This window comes from Biomphalaria glabrata, chromosome 3, assembly GCF_947242115.1.
Source record: "Biomphalaria glabrata chromosome 3, xgBioGlab47.1, whole genome shotgun sequence".
Taxonomy (NCBI): domain Eukaryota; kingdom Metazoa; phylum Mollusca; class Gastropoda; family Planorbidae; genus Biomphalaria; species Biomphalaria glabrata.
Window position 1 is genome coordinate 49508982 of NC_074713.1, and position 15051 is coordinate 49524032.

Below are 15051 nucleotides of genomic sequence, written 5' to 3' on the forward strand. Positions count from 1 at the left end.
CTAGAACTACTATTATGATCAGTGTTACTTTGACCTATTCCCCTAGGTGGTATGTTTGATCGCTCTCTCTCTCTCTCTTTATAAATTTACTCATATATATATATATATATGTCTGTGTGTGTGTCTGTGTGCGTGAGAATACAAAGATACCCATAATGCAACACAATACACTTACCGTGGAATCTAGTCAAACAGACTGACGAACACACCCACGCGTGCACATATTTAAACTAGAGAGAAGAACAGCGAAAGAAAATGTGGTGGTGGGGGGGGGGGGGGGGAGAGGGCGCTTTGTAATCTACATCTGCCTTACGTCACGAACGATGAAACCGCAGGTTCGCTTCACGCGCCAGTCTCCACATGTCGGAAACAGAAACACAAAAAGAGAGAGAGAGGGAGGGCGGGGGGAGGGGAGGAAATGAACGTAGAAAGAAAAAAGAAGAAAAAAAACACAACAAAATGGAAGAAGAGCAGTCGCCCCTGTTTCTAAATATACCGGGGGGAAAAATAAAAGACTAAAAATAATTTGCGCATTTTTATTTTCAACGTCTTGACAGAAATACCTACAGCTATGATTCACCTGAGGGGGGAAGGCGCCCCGGCGTTTTACTCATCGCCGAGGGGGAGGACCGGGTGCCCATTTAAAAAAAAAAAAAAAAGAAATCGCGGTCTTTGGTAGCCCGGATGTTCAAAAGCATGCACCAGAATAAGCATCATCTCTAGAGGCGCCCACAAAACTGAAAGCATCAAAAGAATAAGCAGCCCCCTCTGAGGAAAGGGAGAGGGGTAACCTTTGGTAAGAATTGGTGACATCACTAGCAGTGTACTTTTAACATATAAGCATTTTGGCTTTAACAGAATCACGAGGATATTATTAGTCCTAATACATTAAACATGGTTTTAAATATATAATGACGTGTCTACAGCCACTCGACTGGTGGGCGGCTAGAATTTAAAGTGGGCAATTGCATTCTCATGTTTAGTCATCAACTTTATGAATAATTGAAATTTTCGCTTTCTGTTTTTGTTAATATTCGAAAGCTTTTTTTTTTCTTCAGAAAATCTATTTTAATATGCATGCCTGTGTGTGTGTGTGTGCGCGCGAGCGCGTTTCAACGCCAGCTTGTTTAGGCTGTCAGTCTCTTTACAGGGAAATGTGAATGAGTAAGATTTCTACGTTGCTAAAAGTGTTCACTTAAGCCTAGCGAATCTTCTAGTAACAATAAGAGATATAACAGTGAAGCATGTAGCTAAAAAACAACATTTCTTATCCTTTTAGCGAGGACAAATACAAACAATAGGCTTTATCATTCTCACTGTCACTCGTGCATGAGAGAGATGGAAATAGCCACAGAAATCCGATGAACTACTAGGCACGCTATCCCTTTTTATCTATGGGGGGGGGGGGGGGGGGGAGATGATGTGAAGCTTATCCCTTTCTATGGCCAAAGGTTAACGAGGGTGTCATGTGGTCAGCACAACGACAATTCGGTTTGCATCATCAACGTATGTCAAGGCAGCCATTAGAGACTGGTGGACTCAGGGGAAGCCTAAAATATCACGAGATTTGAACTCCACCCATTTAGGTTCGGAAGTCAGCGCTTTAACGCTCGACAACCGGCCATCGAATGACTAGCACGCTTAATACGTAGTGATATTTTGTTTTCGTTACGGACAGTATGTACTTTACACGAGAACAATGGTCACTTGGCCATGTAACATTTGCACCGGTCCTTCGCTTTCTAGTCGTGAATAATGGCGGCTTAAAGGGGTACTCTGCTTATTCTTTTCATCCGTGAAGAATAGCAGCTCGAAAAGGTACAGGTCAGTATTGGTCATACGTAAGACCCGAAAAGAATAGCAGATTGGCGAGGTGCAGGTCAGTATAGGTCATACGTAAGACCCGAAAAGAATAGCAGATTGGCGAGGTGCAGGTCAGTATTGGCCATACGTAAGACCCGAAAAGAATATCAGATGGGCGAGGTGCAGGTCAGTATTGGCCATACGTAAGACCCGAAAAGAATAGCAGATTGACGAGGTACATGTCAGTATTGGTCATACGTAAGACCCGAAAAGAATAGTAGATTGGCGAGGTGCTGGTCAGTATTGGTCATACGTAAGACACGAAAAGAACAGCAGATTGGCGAGGTGCAGGTCAGAATTGGTCATACGTAAGACCCGAAAAGAATAGCAGATTGACGAGGTGCAGGTCAGTATTGGTCAAACGTTAGACCCGTGAAGAAAAGCGGGTTGATGAGGTACAAGCCAGTACGTTAGACCCGTGAAAAATGGCGGCTTAAAGAGGCAGCCAGCATTGGTTTTTCTGTTGGAATAGTGGCAATTTAACGCCAAACACCTTATCCATAGCGAAGGATAACCAGGTGTCATACCTCGCCGCGAAAGTGTCAATCAGGGTGTTAGGTGATACCCAGACACCCCAGTCCTATGCATCCTTACTTACCCTGATAAGAATGCGTTGGTAGCCGCGGTCTCCTATACCTAAGCCATTCAACAGACATAGACTTTTTATCGATACGAAATTAGTATTTTTAGACCATCTATTTATATGACATTACTTGTTCAAGGACCCATAACTCTAGCAAAGTGCAGTGTTATTATTAGAGCCTTGCTGTCAGGGACATACCAAGCATTCCTTCATAACCAGACCTAAGTCAAGTCGGCACAACCTTCTAGTTAGAACACCAAACACTGGGTCTGGAACTAGATCTAGACCTAAGTCAAGTCTGCATAACTTTTCAGTCATAATTTAATTAAAATAGGTCTTCTAAACATCAATTCAGGAACTAGATTATAGATCTAGAATCTAGAACTAAATCGCTATTAAATATGAAAAATGCTATTCATAGAATGTGCAATCTTTTGTTCGTTGATTTAAAAAAAAAATTCTATTTAACCTTTTTTAAAGCTAGATCCATTATACGTATATACTAGCTCAAGCGTCTTTAAAAGAAGCACCCAGTAATTCCAATCTACATTGACACAGGGAATACCATACAATTATTGTATGACCAGACGTAAATCTAAGTTTGTTTACACTTTTCAAAGAAAAAAAAAAGGAATTCCCCCTGCTATTGAACTTTGACATTAATCAAATGTATTGCAAGTCGTTTGTACATGAAGCTTTTCTAAAAATAGACGACTATTTCAGGAACGACAACTTACCTTTTAATAAAAAAAAAAGGTTGTTTTGATTAAAAGTCACAGATGCTAGACAATCGCTGTGTTAATTCACTCACGAACAGGTCTAAATAATCCAATCAAGAATGTAGAAGTCAATCGTAGTCATCAAATATATATATAGAAATGTAGATCTAGATATCTAGATCGGAAAGTGTATTTTCACAATAATGCGACAATGGAATGAATTGAATATTTTTATAGTCACTAAAACATTACCAGACTAAAACTACAAAACACAGATTACATCATTACATTATCTTATCACTTGATAGTGACGGCGTTATCCAATTAAATAGATAAATTACACTAGGAAACACTATATTTATATAAAGTCCATAGAACTAATCTAGATCTAGTCTCTATTCAAATTCAAAGTGAAATCTTTGTCCACAGTGCGAGTTCAATACTCAGATATGAAGCGTCCTTATGAGAAAAAAAACAACTTTTAATTTTTTACTTTCCCGCGAATCATCCACGACTAATACACAAGTTCTGCAAATGCCGAGGCCAGCAGAAGACGCGAGGGTTTAAGCGAGAGGCGACATCACTTCTGTAAAACCTTATCAAAATAACAAACAGTCGTGAGGCTTCGAATAGAAGGAAAAAAAAAAATTCGTGTCGCAGTTCATATCCGCCGACCTACTGCGCATGCCCAGCTGTGAGAGAGAAAAAAAGGAGGGGGGAGGGGGGAAGGCCGCGGTGTTAGTACTAGCAGTGGGCGAAGAGAGCGAGAAGGGAGGGGGGGGGGGAGGTCTAGTTTAAAAAAGAAACTTGGCGCACAGATCGCGTGGAGTTGTCAGCCGCTAGCAGATCCTACGGCCCACATCGTTGATTGTAGATCCAGATCTAGACTAGAGTCAAATTGTTTTCGCAACACGGCAGCCATTAAGATTTTTTTTTTAAATTATTAGGGGAATCCCCTGTTCTTTCCAGTACACTGGCCAGTTCCGATATTGATCGCATTAGGCCTAGTGTATTACTAAAACTAAAGTAAAAAAAAGGTATTTTGAATGTTTGTACAGATAACTTAGCAGATGGCGATCAATGTTAAGAATGTTTCTCAAACCCTTTCACGCAGCACAATTCACAAGATATTTACTCCCCCCCCCCCCCGCCCCAAAAAAAAATCCCCCCCACCCCCATTGTTGACAGTCGTTGACTTATAGCACCATACTGCTGGTAGACAACTTAACTGCGTATTATATTTTAAAATATAAAACTTAAAATAACTTGAATGACTTCTTTGCGAAAAAAAAAAACCAACTAAATACAACTTTTATTACAATATAGACAAATTAACTTGAGATGAAGTTTAAACAAATCTCACAATAAAAACATGTCTTTACACTCTGGTATCCTGGAGTCGTCTGGCGTACCTAACACAGCCTACGACAGCGCCGCTTATCCTTGCATCATACGACAAAACTAACAATTAATGCTCCCTTTCTTCATCGTCAAACAATCAATTCTCCCTTTCTTCATAATCACCTTGGAAACACATACACCATAAGCCCCCCTCCCCCCCCCCCATCCAGCTTTAAGCCAGCCAGCCGCTAGGGGGATTGAGGTGTATGTCGAAGGCGCCGATTTAGGGACCACTGTAAGATCCCGAAGTGGGGTCAGGGGAAGAACTCCAGCGACAAGCGTTTTCCTGCTTTAAGAGAATCAGAAATGCATTCGTCTCGCTTCTGCAACGCTATACTTATAAAAAGAAGAACGCAGGTCAAAAAAAAAAAAAGTGATAAGTAGGCCTAGTAAGGGGTGGGCGGATCGATTTTAAAATGTTTTCCTGGACCCTGAGCTGAGGAAACACATTCTCATAGAGTGCACTATTCATCCTAGTTCGAAAGAAATATCTGGCCAGATTTATTAAAGTAAAAAAAAATAGTGCAACTCATGTACAATACTATAATGAGATATTCGTTGTAAATGTACAGGACATTAGTCTGCGTTGGTCGAAATTGTCATACGATCATCTTCGTCATAAAAAGCGGACCTTTGTCGTGAGTAATTCGACCTTTCATTCACGAGAAAGTCGACAAATTGTTTAGAATACACACACACAGAAACACTCAGGAAGAATGCAGAAAAAAAAAAGCTTGAGATTTTCTTATCTTATAAAATACAGACGTTACTTCAAAAGACACAATAATTACGCCCTACGCGTGTCCCTGATTCAATCTAGTCATGCATGTTAATCAATGACTTAAACTCTGCCATGTCGTTGGTTTTCCTGGCTGACTCAGGCAACCCATTCCATGCCGTAATAGCACTAGGGAAGAAGAAGAGATTTCAGTTAATGCTTTCGAAAGATTAATTTTTTTTTTCGAGTAACATGACGTCACGTTTATGAACACGTTCGCCAGAATTCTCACCAATGCTAGCGGCTAGAGGGCGCTGCTGTCAACTCTTGGCTTAGCAGACGTCACCCCAAGCTCGTGCACTTTTGACGCTTTCAGACCGCTGGACCGTGGAGTGTGACTTCAACAATGTCACTGCCTGCAAACGCACCCCACGGGGCGCCAGTAGTGGAAGAACTGGCGAGAGGGAGGGGGGGGAGTGGGGAGTACAGCATCAGCTACAAGTACACTGGTTCGAGTTTTTGTGTGTGTGTTTTTTTTACATCAAAAAAACAGAAAGCGTGGGGGGGGGGGAAGTAGATAGGCATTTAAAAAAAAAATAGAGAAGGCCAACATTTTCAGTCTTTTCACAGGCCGTAACAGTCAAGTAGAAGGGAACACCTTCTGTCTCTATCTATAGCAGCGGTTCTCAACCTTTTATGCTCGGCGACCCCTTTTTACAATACCCCACTTAGCCGCAAACCCCCCCCCCCCCCCCCCGCACACACAGAGCAATTGAAGACAATAACAATCCATTTTTTCAATGGTCTTTGGCGACCCCTGGCAAATCGTCAACCGACCCCCAAAGGGGTCGCGATCCACAGGTTGAGAACCCCTGATCTAGAGATTCTATTCTTCCAGTCACTTGAATGATAAAAGGGAAAACAAAATGATCACGTTCAAGGTCAGTGTTTCTCAAACTTTAACCAGCGGCGGCCCCCCATTCCTTCCGCAACGAAAATAATTTGCTCGAGCCCCTTTGAGTATGATGTGGTCTGGAAGTGCAGTATCGGCTCTCACCTCGGTGGGGTCCAGGAGGGTTTTGAAACATGTATTGAAAAAGAAAATAATAAAATAGAACTATTGATATAACATACATTTTCCGGTATTTCGTTGCATACATATAAACAATGTGTTAGCGATACAAATGTACGTAATCAGTGCTAAAAAAAAAGTGTGTAGATAATTTGCTAGTTTTTTGTTATACTAAAACTAACATTATTGCTGGAGATAGTATTGGAGAGGCAGAGGTTTCATTGTAGAGGCATAGGTTTCATTTTAGAGGCAGATGTTTCATTGTAGAGGAACAGGTTTCATTGAAGAGGCATAGGTTTCATTGGAGAACATTGGTTTCATTGGAGAAGCATAGGTTTCATTGGAGTGGCAGAGGTTTCATTGTAGAGGCATATGTTTCATTGTTGAGGCAAATGTTTCATTGTAGAGGCACAGGTTTCATTGGAGAAGCATAGGTTTCATTGAAGAGGCACAGGTTTCATTGTAGAGGCAGAGGTTTCATTGTAGAGGCACAGGTTTCATTGTAGAGGCACAGGTTTCGTTGGAGAAGCATAGGTTTCATTGGAGAGGCAGAGGTTTCAATGTAGAGGCAGAGGTTTCATTGTAGAGGCAGAGGTTTCATTGTAGAGGCACATGTTTCATCGGAGAAGCATAGGTTTCATTGGAGAGGCAGGTGTTTCATTGGAGAGGCTTGGATTGGGACACTGGCCAATGTGACTCACCTTCCTGACTACAACCTCCAGAGAGCTCTGAAACGTGGCCTACCCCACTGACAAAAACAATGGCGTGTGTGGAGTGACTAGATAGTAAACATAAGGTACGTATGGTGATGCAATGGATTCCCAACGAGAAGAAAGTCAGTTTGGCGAAGCTAGGACACTTCTAGACCCACCATAGGAGCCGCAAACACACGAGAGTGCATAAGCCAGGATTTGTGAATGGATCAACTCCAAGTGGTACTAATTATTAATGTCTCAATCTCTTTTGTGTACCAGTGTGTGTGTGTGGGGGGGGGTATCCGGGTGAAGGTTTTCCAACTGCTTAGCAAATACAACCCTGCTAGAGTCGGAATTTGAACTCAAGACCCCTTGTAAGGTGGCCAATCCGTATCCAAACGGTTTTAGCCTCTCAGCCACACGTCACTTGCTTGGAGGGAACTTGAAGTTTGTCTGTGAATAGGCAACAATAATGGCAGAAAGGCTCAAGATTGAAATAAGCAAGAGGGGAAAATGTCTAGAGATTATCTGTAGAGAATCTTGGACACCATGCGCTTTCTCTTAAAGCTGAATCTGGCACTCCGTGGGCATTGCGAACGAGTTGAAGAAGAATTGTCAGTACAAAATCAAAGAAATATCCTGGAGTGAAATTACTAACCAAGTAGGATTCATTCCCGAGAGACCCAATACGTACATGTCACAACAAAATAAAAACGAATTTATTGTAATATAAGTGCTCACAAAAAACAAAACAAAAAAATCTTACAGAAAGTTTAAAAAGCAAATAATTCTCGATTATTTTCCAAAGTACACCTAACATCTAAAATCTGGATCAAAATTTTATGGTACATTGTCAGAGCCTCAAAGACCTATCAGCAACAAGAAAAAAAAATGCCAGGCGAAAAAAGATAAAGATAAGTTTTCTGTCAAAACACAACAAAGAGCGACTGATGGACACTCCTTCCCTGGACCGCATTTTTCATGAAATAATAGCCCCATAAGAATAACATAATGATAAATATGAATTTTAGTCGCCTTTATTGAATCCTCAGATAGAAATAAATCTCGATGGTTCTCCCAGCGACATAGAAAAAAAACGAAATTTGTCTGGGGCCTTCTGGTAATTGTCGCAGTTTCTGCTAAAGACTCCGAACTCCCAAAAAACAATAATATATTGAGATTTGAAGTTTTACAAAAATAAAACGCCAGTCCCCGAATATTGCTATCTTGATTCGCATATATTTTACTAGTGTGGTAAATGTGGCTTACATGCAATCGAAGTTTTTCAAAACATACTTGGATGAAGTAATACTTACAATCAACGATGGACGAATTTACGACTCACTTGTTTAAATTCGTCAGTTGAAAAATTTGTGGAAAAAAAATGATTTCGATATAATGATCGATAGTTTTCCGGCGAGATAGTACGCGAGATTCACTTGTATTATTTTTTGTGTTAAATCACTTCTTTGCGAAATAGTATTGCTTAAATAATGAATCACTTTCTTTCGAAATTAGAAACTTTTCGCTGTTTTAAAACTTTTTTTTTTTTAGGGTACAATGAGGAACTGCCGCACAGGGCATCAAATATCCTAGCAACGCCACTGTCATGTCATGAAAATGACATGAATGCCTGGGCATTAGTTTTGGAGGAACGATGTCGCCCCCACACAGCAGTCGCTCCCACCCCCCTCTCGAGGCAGCAGTTGTATCCAAGAATGGCAAGTGCCGTTACAGTTCGGTGTCAACGATGTCAAGATAAAAATAAAAAAAAACTGATTAAATTAATAGGCTATGTACATGTGCGTTTCCGTAGTGTAGTGGTCATCACATCTGCCTAACACGCAGAAGGTCCTGGGTTCGAAACCCAGCGGAAACAATTCTTTTTTTTTTTTTTTTTTTTTTATTTATTTAAATTTGGTATATTACTTAATAAGTAAAACTGGCCGTATTGAAAAGCTAAAAAATAGAACGTCTAAATAAAAACTTTTTATCCATACCAAATACTCTGCTGGATCTGAGTAACCCCATGAAGTACTGAACTCTTCCTTAACCTTTGAACTCAAGACATTGCTTTATTGTTATTTACATGTGTACATTTTTTGTTTGTAGGTCAGATTCCGCAACCTTGTAGAATTATTCAAACACGAATTTGGTGGGGGGGGGGGGGAACGTCGCAGGTATTTCTTTGTAAACTATTCAGACCATTGTTTAGACTTTGTTTTCGTTTGATGTCTAAATGCCACTAGGTCACGTGATGCCTCGTCACGTCTGCTTTGTTGCACTATTAAACTCAAATGTTCCACTACAGGGGTGCGGTCACATTGACTGCCGACACGCTTGTCAAGAAATAAATCGCCGAGTCCAATGAAACAAAATGGACAGCGGCTTCATTTTTACACCCTGGGCCGAAGTTTCGTTAGGCCGTGTATATCACATTGTCAGGGGCTGGATAGGACTCACTGTTCTAGCACTAGATCCACTTAATGCACACTCTTTTACTCCACACCCACTTTTTGTTTCATATTTTATCATCCGCCCCTTCTCTACACTCCTTCCCTACACCGCCCCCCTTTTTTTTTATATATATCTGCATTATGTACTGTGTAGCACCAAGCCGTATAGCACCCTGCCGTGTTGCACTTTGTCGCATAGCACTTTTGTCGCATAGCACCTTGTCGAATAGCAACTTGTATAGCACCTTGTTGTGTACCAACTTGTTGCATATCACCATAGCAGCTTGTCGTAAAACACCTTGTGGTATAGCGTCTTGTCATATAGCACCTTGTCGCATAGCACCTTACGTTAAGCACCTTGTCGTATAGTTCCTAGTCTCATAGCATTTTGTGGTATATCACCTTGTCGAATAGCTCCTTTTCGCATAGCACCTTGTGGTAAAGCACCTTCTCGTATAGTACCTTGTGGTAAAGTACCTTCTCGTATAGCACCTTGTGGCAAAGCACCTCCTCGTATAGCACCTTGTGGGAAAGCACCTCCTCGTATAGCACCTTGTGGTAAAGCACCTTCTCGTATAGCACATTGTGACAAAGCACCTTCTCTTATAGCACCTTGTGGTAAAGCACCTTCTCGTATAGCACCTTGTGGCAAAGCACCTCCTCGTATAGCACATTGTGGTAAAGCACCTCCTCGAATAGCACCTTGTGGTAAAGCACCTTCTCGTATAGCACCTTGTGGCAAAGCACCTCCTCGTATAGCACCTTGTGGTAAAACTCCTTCTCGTATAGCACCTTGTGGTAAAGCACCTTCTCGTATAGTACCTTGTAATAAAGCATCTTCTCGTATAGCACCATGTGGCAAAGCACCTCCTCGTATAGCACCTTGTGGTAAAGCACCTTCTCGTATAGCACATTGTGACAAAGCACCTTCTCTTATAGCACCTTGTGGTAAAGCACCTTCTCGTATAGCACCTTGTGGCAAAGCACCTCCTCGTATAGCACCGTGTGGTAAAGCACCTCCTCGAATAGCACCTTGTGGTAAAGCACCTTCTCGTATAGCACCTTGTGGCAAAGCACCTCCTCGTATAGCACCTTGTGGTAAAACTCCTTCTCGTATAGCACCTTGTGGTAAAGCACCTTCTCGTATAGTACCTTGTAATAAAGCATCTTCTCTTATAGCACCTTGTGGTAAAGCACCTTCTCGTATAGCACCTTGTGGCAAAGCACCTCCTCGTATATCGCCTTGTGGTAAAGCACCTCCTCGTACAGCACCTTGTCGTATAGCACCTTGTTGTGGGTTAGGAATCACTAGTGCTACAACCACTTGATCCACATTTTTGTTTACATTTCATCCTTCTTCACCTCTTCTTTATTTCATGTTCACATTTTACTATCCCTCCCTTCTACCCCCCCCTCCACTTTATTTTTCATATCTTACTGTCCTCCCTCCCCCCTCCCCGTCCCGGTTCCCCCCCTCCCCCCTACAATTTTCACTTCCTCCCCGTGTTTGAACTGTCAGTAAGTCCAAACCTCTAGGGGGGTTTTAAGTTTTGTTTATTTTTGATTCCAATAACTCAGCTTTAAGATAACCCTAACACCTGGGCGTATTGTCTTTCACGCCCCTAAACTGTTTTCACGAGCGTACCCCCCCCCTAAAAAAAAAATGCTCGTTACGTGTTGCGTCTTTGAATGTAACATTTTTACATTGCTCTAAATGCCCAGGTAGAAACACTTGAAATTCATGCGCCTAGATCTCGTAACGAAGTGGTTATATGGAGGAAAAAAAATGATTTTGTCAAGTTTTCTGTTCTCTCTTCTCCTCCTGAGATAAAGTGTTCCTGATTTAAGTCTACCCAAATTTCTTTGAACTTGATGCGCTTTTTGCGAATTTTGTTTTTTTTTCTTCGAAGTTCATAGACTTTGAACGATTGCGGTAATCTATTCAAGCGCAGGTGTTTTACTGGCCACGTCTGAGATAGGCGGAAGAAGTTTCGGGACGGCTAATGACATTACTGGCCAGGCGTTTTTTTTTAAAGAGAATATCAACCTTGAATTCAGTTTTAAAATTATGTTTTGTTCTATTTTCAGCTTACGGTCAAGGCTATGATTTAATATCAAGAACATTGTGGTTTTTTTTTTTACAAATCTAATATCAACTAACTCTGTCTGTCTGCCTGCCTGCCTGCCTGTCTGTCTGTCTGTCTGTCTGTCTGTCTGCATGTCTGTCTGTCTGTCTGTCTGTCTGGTACACATTTTAAACACGTTATCCCCTCACTTCTGATTCCCGGTTAAAACATGCATAAATAATTTTAGAAAATAACAGGTTAGTTAATTATCTTATCAATTAAATAATGGTAATTCATTTATTCTGTTTGATATTGAAAAAAAAAAGAAAAAACTAGTACAGTATTGAGATTCTTTCACATAGATATTTTTTTACATTGCTTTTTATTTTGAAATTGTGATTAGTTATGTTATGTTTTTTTTTAATCTCTCTGTCTTTATATCGGTCTGCCAATCTGTCTGTCTGTATATTTGTATGTCATGAATGTATGTATGTGTATGTATGTGTATGTATGTGTATGTATGTATGAATGTATGTATGTATGTATGTGTGTATGTATGTATGTATGTATGTATGTATGTATGTATGTATGTATGTATGTATGTATGTATGTATGTATGTATATATGTATGTGTATGTATGTATGTATGTATGTATGTATGTATGTATGTATGTATGTATGTATGTATGTATGTATCTCCTCGAAGGTGGATTTTCCATTGACGGCGAAAATAGAACCTAAATAGACCACCGGCGGACAACGTTTATGTCTGTGTTGCGGGTAGCATAATATGTAGGTCACAGCAGGGACTGCGTAGCCACGTGAGATACTGTATTACTCATTCACTTTCAGACGCGATGACAAGCCTTTTTAATATGTGTGTATTTTTGTATATATGTACGGTTTTTATTTAGAAAAGGGATATATGTCTTGTAGTATTTAGATAAGCATCCGTAAATGTTTTTTCCCTTATATATTAGAATTTTTAAAAAGTGTTTTTCTTTTTTTTTTTATGCTTAATTACAATACCCCCACCCCTCTACACGCCGACATTATCACTGCACGAAACAGGAAGATAACATTTCAGATGTAAATTCTCTGGTCAATGCCGTAACGCTTAATCGCGAAACAAAGATCTGTTCAATTAGGATTCATGTTACTCAAGTACCTCGTGCCAGCAGAAGTGTAATAACTTAGCCGCACGACCTGATTCCGGCCGGATCAAATACCACATCCCAATTAAGGCCGTTATCGAATGTATTGATTGCTTTTAATAAATCCAAATAGTAGTAGTTTCTTGCTAGATCACTACGAGAGGGCTAGTTCTTTCCGCTTTGATTCGCAATCGAGTTCATCCTCGTGATCGGATCCTGACGCATTGAGGAAGCTAAAAGCAGGAACAAAAGCAACGGGTAACGAAATATTTCTAATCGCTCAGATTTATCATTGTAAGTCTAGAAAAGTTTAGATCAGTGATGCCCAACCTTATACGGTCTGCGGGCCATTTTAATTTCCGACACTCGTGTCGCGGGCCACATTAATGAAAAGATGAAAAAAAAATAGAGAATAAACTATTTTAAATAGTTTATTACAAACTCGTGGCTGTAGTCGGCAACGTGGCGTAGAAAACAATTGTCTGCATTGCTCAAAATTTCGTAAGCAGGGGCGTCTGACTTAGTAAGTCAGTAAAAAAAAACATTTCGAAATCTGCTTCTCTGTCGGAACATGCATTGTATCATTCAGTTTTGGAGATTTGAACCCATATCTTCTAAGATCTGTCCACTTTTTCTTTCAATTTTCTACACTATGAGTTTACTCGCACTGATACCAAAAGAACATAAACCAAAAGAATGCAGAAATGATTCCCCTATGCTGCACACCCAAGATGTCAAGGACATGGCCAGCTCTTGAAAGCAGTGGCATAGTCCAAAAAAAAATATCTGTAAACTTTTTTCGCCAAAAATACACGTTCTGTAAAAAAATTAGTAATATGAATATTATACATTAGATCACAATGAAATCCATTCATCTCTAACGTAGGGAAAATACATTTTTCAACCCTTTTTTTCCAATTTTTTCCGATGTTCGGCGGGCCGGATGAAACCACGTCGCGGGCCGGATATGGCCCACGGGCTGTAGTTTGGGTATCACTGGTTTAGATCTATAACAAGTTAAATCACATGACTGATCCAAACTAGTTGATACAATTTTACACTTAATATAAGCTTTGTTTTTTTTAGCATTTTTATGGTGTGTATTTTTTTCTTTCTGTCTTATGCGTTGTATTGTTCACTTAATGTTGTGTGCGGTGCTGTACGCTGCGTCATGTATTCATACGGTGATATGGCTTAAAACGCAAGTGAAATATAACGTTTGTGATAAGAGAAGTTTTAATGGGACATTGTCTTTCTGCGCACCGTAATTCCAGTGCACTATTAGACAAGGACAAAGCTTAAGAAGTCCTAGGTCTTGATTTAGAGCTATTGTCTCATTTCTTTGAGTGTACATTGACCTCAATCCGTACATTAAAGTAAACATTTAGCATTGCATTTTTATTTCAATGCAGTTTGTTAAAAGGGGGCATGGGCGTAGCCAAGGGGGGGGGGGCTTTGAGGTTCAGACCCCCCCCCCGGGGGGTGGACGGAGTTTAGTGACTGATTTTTTGCTTTGATTTTGCTTATTTTAGGTGAGATTTTAATACTAAACCATCACTTGCCCCAGCGCAGTCAATGGGGTTTTGAGTTTAAAACCCTCTACCAGGAAATTTTCCAGTTAAACCCACATCTTCTATAAAACAACCCCCCCCCCCAAAAGAAAATAAATAATAATGCAAACGACAAATTCCAAGAGCATAGCTAAGGAAGATTTTAGTTTTAAAACGCCCTCCGAAATTTACGATAAAACCCCCTCTTCAATATAAAAAAAGCAAATTACACACTCAAAATGTTATGAGCGTAGCCAAAGGGGGTTTTGAGTTTAACCCCCCCCCTCCAGTGGGGTTTGAAGCTAAAAAATACCTCTTCAATATAATAAAAAAGCAAATTACACACTAAAATTCTTTTGAGCGTGACAAAGCCAAGTGGGGTTTTGAGTTTGAACCCCCCTCCTCCAGATGGCTTTTTAAAAAATTTAACCCCCCCCTCCAGATAGCTTTGAGTTTAAGATCCCCCTACAGAGAGTTTTGAGGTTGAAAACCCCTCTTCAATATTAGTCTAAATCCAATTACACTCACCAAATTCTATGTGCGTAGCAAAATGGGGTTTTGAATTTGTTAAAAAAAAACTGCAGAGATTTTCAAGTTTAACCCCCCCCCCCAAACAAATCAGCCAGAATGTATCTTCTATCAATACTTCAATCAGCCAGAATGTATCTTCTATCGATACCTCAATCAGCCAGAATGTATCTTCTATCAATACCTCAATCAGCCAGAATGTATCTTCTATCGATACCTCAATCAGCCAGAATGTATCTTCTATCG

General features: G+C 40.3%; 1 protein-coding gene and 1 non-coding gene across 2 annotated transcripts in view; one reads left to right on the forward strand and one right to left on the reverse strand.

Moving 5' to 3' along the window:
• The window catches only part of LOC106051993 (cysteine-rich motor neuron 1 protein-like), a 116498-nt gene extending 112658 nt beyond the window's left edge, over window positions 1-3840 (reverse strand). Inside the window, exon 1 of the mRNA XM_056022459.1 lies at window positions 3184-3840. The gene's annotated coding sequence lies outside the window, so the exon portion shown is untranslated. The remainder of the gene's footprint in view (window positions 1-3183) is intronic.
• Window positions 3841-8857: 5017 nt separating this feature from the next.
• On the forward strand, window positions 8858-8930 carry Trnav-aac (transfer RNA valine (anticodon AAC)). The gene has a single exon. It is a non-coding gene; the product is annotated as a tRNA-Val (tRNA).
• The last annotated feature ends 6121 nt before the right edge of the window (window positions 8931-15051 follow it).